Source organism: Suncus etruscus, chromosome 8 (assembly GCF_024139225.1).
Source record: "Suncus etruscus isolate mSunEtr1 chromosome 8, mSunEtr1.pri.cur, whole genome shotgun sequence".
In the NCBI taxonomy this organism is placed as follows: Eukaryota; Metazoa; Chordata; class Mammalia; order Eulipotyphla; family Soricidae; genus Suncus; species Suncus etruscus.
Genome location: NC_064855.1, coordinates 87,850,509 through 87,856,936, shown reverse-complemented (window position 1 = coordinate 87,856,936; position 6,428 = coordinate 87,850,509).

The following is a 6,428-nucleotide window of genomic DNA, read 5'->3' as shown; positions in this document are numbered from 1 at the left end:
AATTATTTAAACATATTTTTCTTGCTCCTGCAGGAAATCTAGTAAAAACATAAAATAATACTGATCTACTTAAATATCAGAATAATTATTATGTGAACATTTAAGTTAGGATTAATAGCACTTGTGCATTTATTTAGAAAGTTTAATTACTAAGAATTAATAGCCAGATAAAGGAAATACTTCTGTTTTCTCTCTTATATCTTCTTCAAATATGCCTTAGATTTTACATAGCTCCTGTTTGCAACTTTTCTTCTCTATGCCTCCCCTGAATGTTTCACAAGAGAAAGATTGGCAGTTTATCATATAAAGGTAATATTTCCAAGGAAACACCAAGCAGATATGCTTTCTTCATGAACTCCAAGGTTATAATTGGAAATAGGAAAGGAATAATCACAAACCTAAGAAAATGTATTATGTAGTAGGAAGTACATAACTTTAGTCTTAGAAAAACTTGAGGTGCATATCTTGGGGTTTTGCTATATAGTTTTGCTAAGTTTATAATCTGCATCCCAATGTATTATCTGCAAGACAGAAATAATAAGATAAACATAACCTGTCATTGTGGTCTATTAGTCTGTAATTTTCTATAGTGGCATATATTCAGTTTTATGTTAGTCCAACTATATATTATAGATTTATATATAACACAGCATCTATTTATATAACACAGATTATATAATATATAAATATTTATAAATGTTATATATAACACAGATTTATATATAACACAGCATTTATATATATCACATTTACATATAACACCGCATATTTATATATAACACAGCATAATATGTACCTATATAAATGATACATGTATTTGCGTGGAGACAGATACACCATACACATAAATACATATAACAAAAGACAATCAGCAAAGCTATTCAAACATTGCTATTCAAACATTTTCTATTTCACCTTCTCCATTTCCCTAAATAAATGTTTTAGCATTTCTACTTTTTTCAAGTAATAAAGTACATGTTTAAAAATAGTAATTACCAGATATTTACATATATCTTCTTTTCAAATGATCTAATTTTTTGCCTCAGAGACAAAAATTTTGCTATCTAATCTTCATTATGCTTTCATATGCTTATTCTTTCCATATCCCTTTTTATAATCACATCATGAAATTCAGGTAAAGTAATATTCTGTGGTTTTCTTTTAATAATTATAGAGCATTTTCCCATGAGTCATACATAATCGAACAGTCAATAAATTAGCTTTCATGCAGTAACTTTTTGTTTCCTGGAGTTTACAAGTATCTCATTACATAATTTTTATGAGTTTTGAAGGTTTATTAATAACATATTATCTACTCGGTACAAAAAACTGCATAAATACTACTCATATAAAATACAAAAGAAATTAATTATTTCCTCTTATATCTCTATGTATATATGTAATATTAGATTTGCATCCACTGCTCTTTAAGTGTGCTGTGTTTTTTTCTTCAGGAAATGCCTTAACTTCTCTTTTGATTAATGACTTTTTTCTCACCTGGATTAATGCTTGTTTTTAAGAAACACTAAAAAAGTTTTCTAGGAAAAAAATAGTGGAACTCTAAAATTTGCCTTCACACCTGCAGATATTAAAATTTCTCAAACTTTTTATTTGAATGAGCTTTCTATTATTGGAAGTTATTTTGTCTAGTTTTATCAGACAAATTTCTTTCTATTTTAACTGCTGAAATTATTTTAATGACTTTCAAGCAATTATATTATTTAAGACGTGCCATAATTTATTCCTCCCACTACATTTCCCACTTAATACAGATTTTAAAATACATTTTGTTGATACTGCTGTATTCTATGGCTGCAACTTTTTTGGGGGGAAGGGCACACCCAGCAGAACTCAGGGGTTACTCCAGGCTCTTCATTCAGAAATCGCTCCTGGCAGGCTCTGTGGACCATATGAAATGCTGAGATACAAGCAACCATCATCTATTAAAAATCAGTTGCTTGCAAGGCAAATGCCCTACTGTTGTGCTATCTCTCCGGCTCCTGCTGCAATATTTTTTGAAATTTTTTTCAACTCAGTTGAACTTTTTGTTTTAGAGGTCTTGTGCATTAGAGAAAAAAAGTCATTATTTTTTTGATATTTCTCCATCTAAATATTTATGTTTCTATCATTTGTTTTTATTGGGCATTGAATATTTAAATATATTTTTGTTTATCTTCATTTTATCTTTATAATTTTTAAAGTCACCTCACATAAACATTGTGGACACAAAACTGTTCATACAAATTAAATTACTCTCAACCAGTAAATATTTCCTGCCAACAATGTCCCCAGTTTCCCTCCCATTTACCCCCAGCCTATCTCTGGAACAAACATTTTACTTCTCTCTCTCTTCTTTTTTTCTTCTATTCAGACACAGTGATTTGCATTATTATTAGTGAAGGGGGGTAACATGTGTATTACGTTATTCTCTTTCAGCACCCAGTTGTTAAGGTGATCTATTCCAACTATTGTTAGAATAGTTTCCTTTTCTGCCCTAACTACACTGTACCACTACTTGTGAAAAACTTCCTACCATGAACTGGTCCTCTTGGTCCTCAACTCTATTATCTCTGAATGTAATTACCATATGTCTTTTTGTTTTCTTATATTCCACAAATAAGTAAATCACCCTATGACTATTCATCTTCCTCTGACTCATTTCACTCAATATAATAATATACTTCTTACTCATCCATGTATTCGCAAATTTTATGACTTCTTTTTCCTAATAACTGCGAGGTATCCCATTTTGTAGATGCACCACTGTTTCTTTACCCATGCATATGTTCTTGGGCATTTGGGTTGTTTCCAGATCTGCCAATTGTAAATAGTGTTGGAATAAACTAGGAATTCAGAGATTTTCTGCATTATGTTTTTGGGTTTCTAGGATACATCCCTAGGATGGATGGATGGATGTTGGTACACATGGAAGCTCAATTTTTAGCCTGAATATTTATTTTTGAATATTCATATTGTTTTTGAAAAAGGTAGGAATAATCTAAATTACCACCAGCAGTGAATTAAAATTCCATTCTCATAACATCTGCACCAGCATTGGTTGTTCTTGTTCATCGTTATGTATGTCAGGTATGAGATGATACGTCATGATGTGGAGAATTTCATCATGAATCTTTGGTCAAGAGCATTGTATCCTTTCTTCAAAACTAAATAAAAGTCTTCCTGAGTAAATTATTCTTAGTGAGCTATTCATTTCATTGTTTGTTTGTTTTGTTTTGTTTTGTTTTTTACTATACACTACCCTTAAGACTTGGAGGGTTTTTGTGATAAATCTGCTTTAAATCTTAATGATACATCTTTGTGTTTAATTTTCCTTTCTAATCATACATTTTTATTATTCTATCTTTATCATATATTTTCATCATTGTGACTAAGATGTGCCTTGGGGTGCTTTTAGTTTGGTCTGTTTTACTTTGTACTCTTCCAAAGTCCAGAATATGCATATTTGTGTTCTTCAGCTCTGGAGACTTCTCAACAAAATGTATTTAACTGTTGCTTCTTCATGGAAGTTTTCTTTCTTGGTCTTTTCTTGGAATTCTTTTCTTGGAATCCATTGATTCTTTTAGACTGTTTTTTGAATTTATTTCAGAGTTCTATTATCATCTGTTTAATATTTTGAGAATATTTTATATCTTATATTCATTAATTTTAATGCTCTTTTTCAACCTCTTTGTTGTAGGGAATTGTTAGATCATTCATTTTCCAGATCACTGATTTTCTCACAGCATTTTTAACTCTGGCTTTGAGGCCTTCCAGTGAGGTTTCTCATTTAGCCTACCAAGTTTTTCAGTTTTATAATTTTTGTTTGAAGCTTTCTCATTTCTACCTTCATATCCTCTTCCAACATATTGGATTTCTAGTCCATGGTTTCTTTGAGATTTTTAACATCCTCAACATTTCCTCTATTAAGTTCTTATCAGAGATACTATATTGGTGGCTGGTAATAGTTGGGTTTTCAGAACTGGCATCTTTATTCACTAAGCATTATGGGGTTCTGTATTATTTCTTTATTGTGACTTTTGCAGTTGTGGTGTTTCTTATGTGTTGTATGTGGGCTAATTAACTACAATACATGTGTGGCCATGTAATGAAGCATGTTGGCTTTGCTCTTCTCTTGGTGTGACGGTACTGCATCTTTTTGCTCATGAGCTGAGCTCTGGTTTAAGTTAAGGATGCCTCTTCTCATGGCACACTTGTCCCCACCTCTTCTACTTATTTTCCTCATTCTAAGTTTAGAGAATATGTCATAGATTTACTTGTTTTTGTTTTTGTTTTTGGGTCACACCCAGCAGCTCTCAGGGGCTTCTCCTGGCTCTATGCTCAGAAATCACTCCTGGCAGGCTCGGGGGACCATATAGGATGCCAGGATTGAACCACTGTCCGTCTGCTTCTAAGGCAAATGCCTTACCACTGTGCTATTTGTCTGGCCCTCACAAATTTACTTTTAAAACTTCTGCAGATTTTTTTAAAGAGCACACTGTTTATATTCCCTAAGTACTAAGAGTTATTTTTAAGACACGTAATACCTGGCTTTCTGTATCTTTTTTATGATTTATTTTCTTGAATATATTATCTTTCTTGAATTATTGTAGGTTATAAAGTAATTTTTTTGGAAATTTCATCTTTTTAATTTGTTATTAAGACCAATGTGAATTATAAGTCTTTCAAAGTTGTATTTCAGGCATATAGTGACAGTGAATTATGGCCATTCCCACCATCAGTGTTAACCACCCTGCACTAGGGTTCCAGCATGCATTCCATATCTCCACCATTAGCCTCTTGATCTACAAGTATAACAGGTCCATTTTGTGTTTAGCTTATTATAGTTTGGGTCCCTTGATTATATTGTCATTGACTTTGGCTTGGATATTATTTTTGGCCTTTTTTTTTTTCACTCAATCCACCAGATTTGGATTGAGTGGATGATCCCTGGGTTCCATCCACTTTTTTTCTTTTTTCATTTTGTAAGAAGACGTAAAAATATGAGGCAGAAAAAAGTATTTATGTTATAAGGTTCTATGAAAATGGCTAGAGCCTCTATCTAGAAGATATAAAATAATTAAAAGGGTGCAGATGTGGCATGTTTTTTGTTTGTTTGTTTGTTTGTTTTGCATAGGCACAGTAAACATTGGGGAAATTAAAAAGGAAATTCCTTTGGTTTAAGAGATGAGTTGTCTTTGCCCATGAAGCATACTGTCATAAGACCGACTACAGACTTCTAGCATGTTAGTTGTCTTTCTTTATGGTCCCAGGAAAAATTCTACTCAGTTGTTCTTGTTGTAGTCAATCTACTGTAATTAGAGATCTTGGTTTTTGCAAAGGTCTGAGGACAAAGCTGGAATGTCACAGAGCTTCTTCTGATTTTATCTCACCATTAGGTGGCATGTTAGGGCAACCAGCCCTTACAAGTTGTTGCTGTTTCCTCATCATCATGGTGTCATATTAACCTAACCTGAAGCAATTTGGAGCAGAGCAACATTAGGGCCTCCCCCAGAGCAAGCTAGACTCCTGGTGCTGGTACAGGAAACTGTGCCAGTACTAAGACTGGGATCTGGGGTTTGTGTTTAGATGGTTAATATCACATCAATTGAGGCCTAAGTCAAGTCCACATGATAAATGTTTAGGGTGGAAGGCATCCCTGCACTATAATATTTATGGGTTCTTCTCGCCATTAGATAATAACTTTTCTATTCATATGATTTCTCCCCTTTTAGTGTGCCTATGCTATGCAAAAAGAAACAATGTAGTATGATATTATTGGTGTACTGGGGAGTAAAATAACAAGCTAGACAGTCTCTATGCCCTGGTTTTGACCTGAGCTCATATCCTAACCAAGACTTTCTACTAGAATTCCTACTAAGCAGATCAAAAAAATTGGGGAGAGTAGAGGTAGCTACCTTTACATGTGAAAATAAGCAATAAGGATTATAACTATAAAGGAAATGCATCTACAGAAAAATAAAAAGAAAATAGTGATATCCCTTTAAGTCTTTTGAGATAGTCAGAGGTGGAAATAAAACAGGGCACATTTTCATCCCACACCATAGTCTTAACAGCAGTCAAGGATCAGGTAGTGTCCTCGAGGTGCAAGTCCCTCTGGAGCCAAATCCAGTAGCAAGCCACAATCCACAGTGAAGGGAGATGGGAGAAAAAGGGCTGCATAGAGTAAATCAACAGGAATGATGGCTTCAGCTACTTGCCAGGGTGAGAGATGGGCGCTGAGAAGGTGTCCTTTTGCTTTAGGAACAAAGTTGCAGCATGCTGTGGCAAAGGAAAGTATAGGGTACCTATCTGAGACCCACCCATTTCTGGGAGGGGTCTTGGGAACTGGATAATAGGTGTGATCTTACCTGCAAGACCCGGCCCATTCCTGGGAGGGGTCTTGGAATAGGTAGATAAACCGTGGAGCC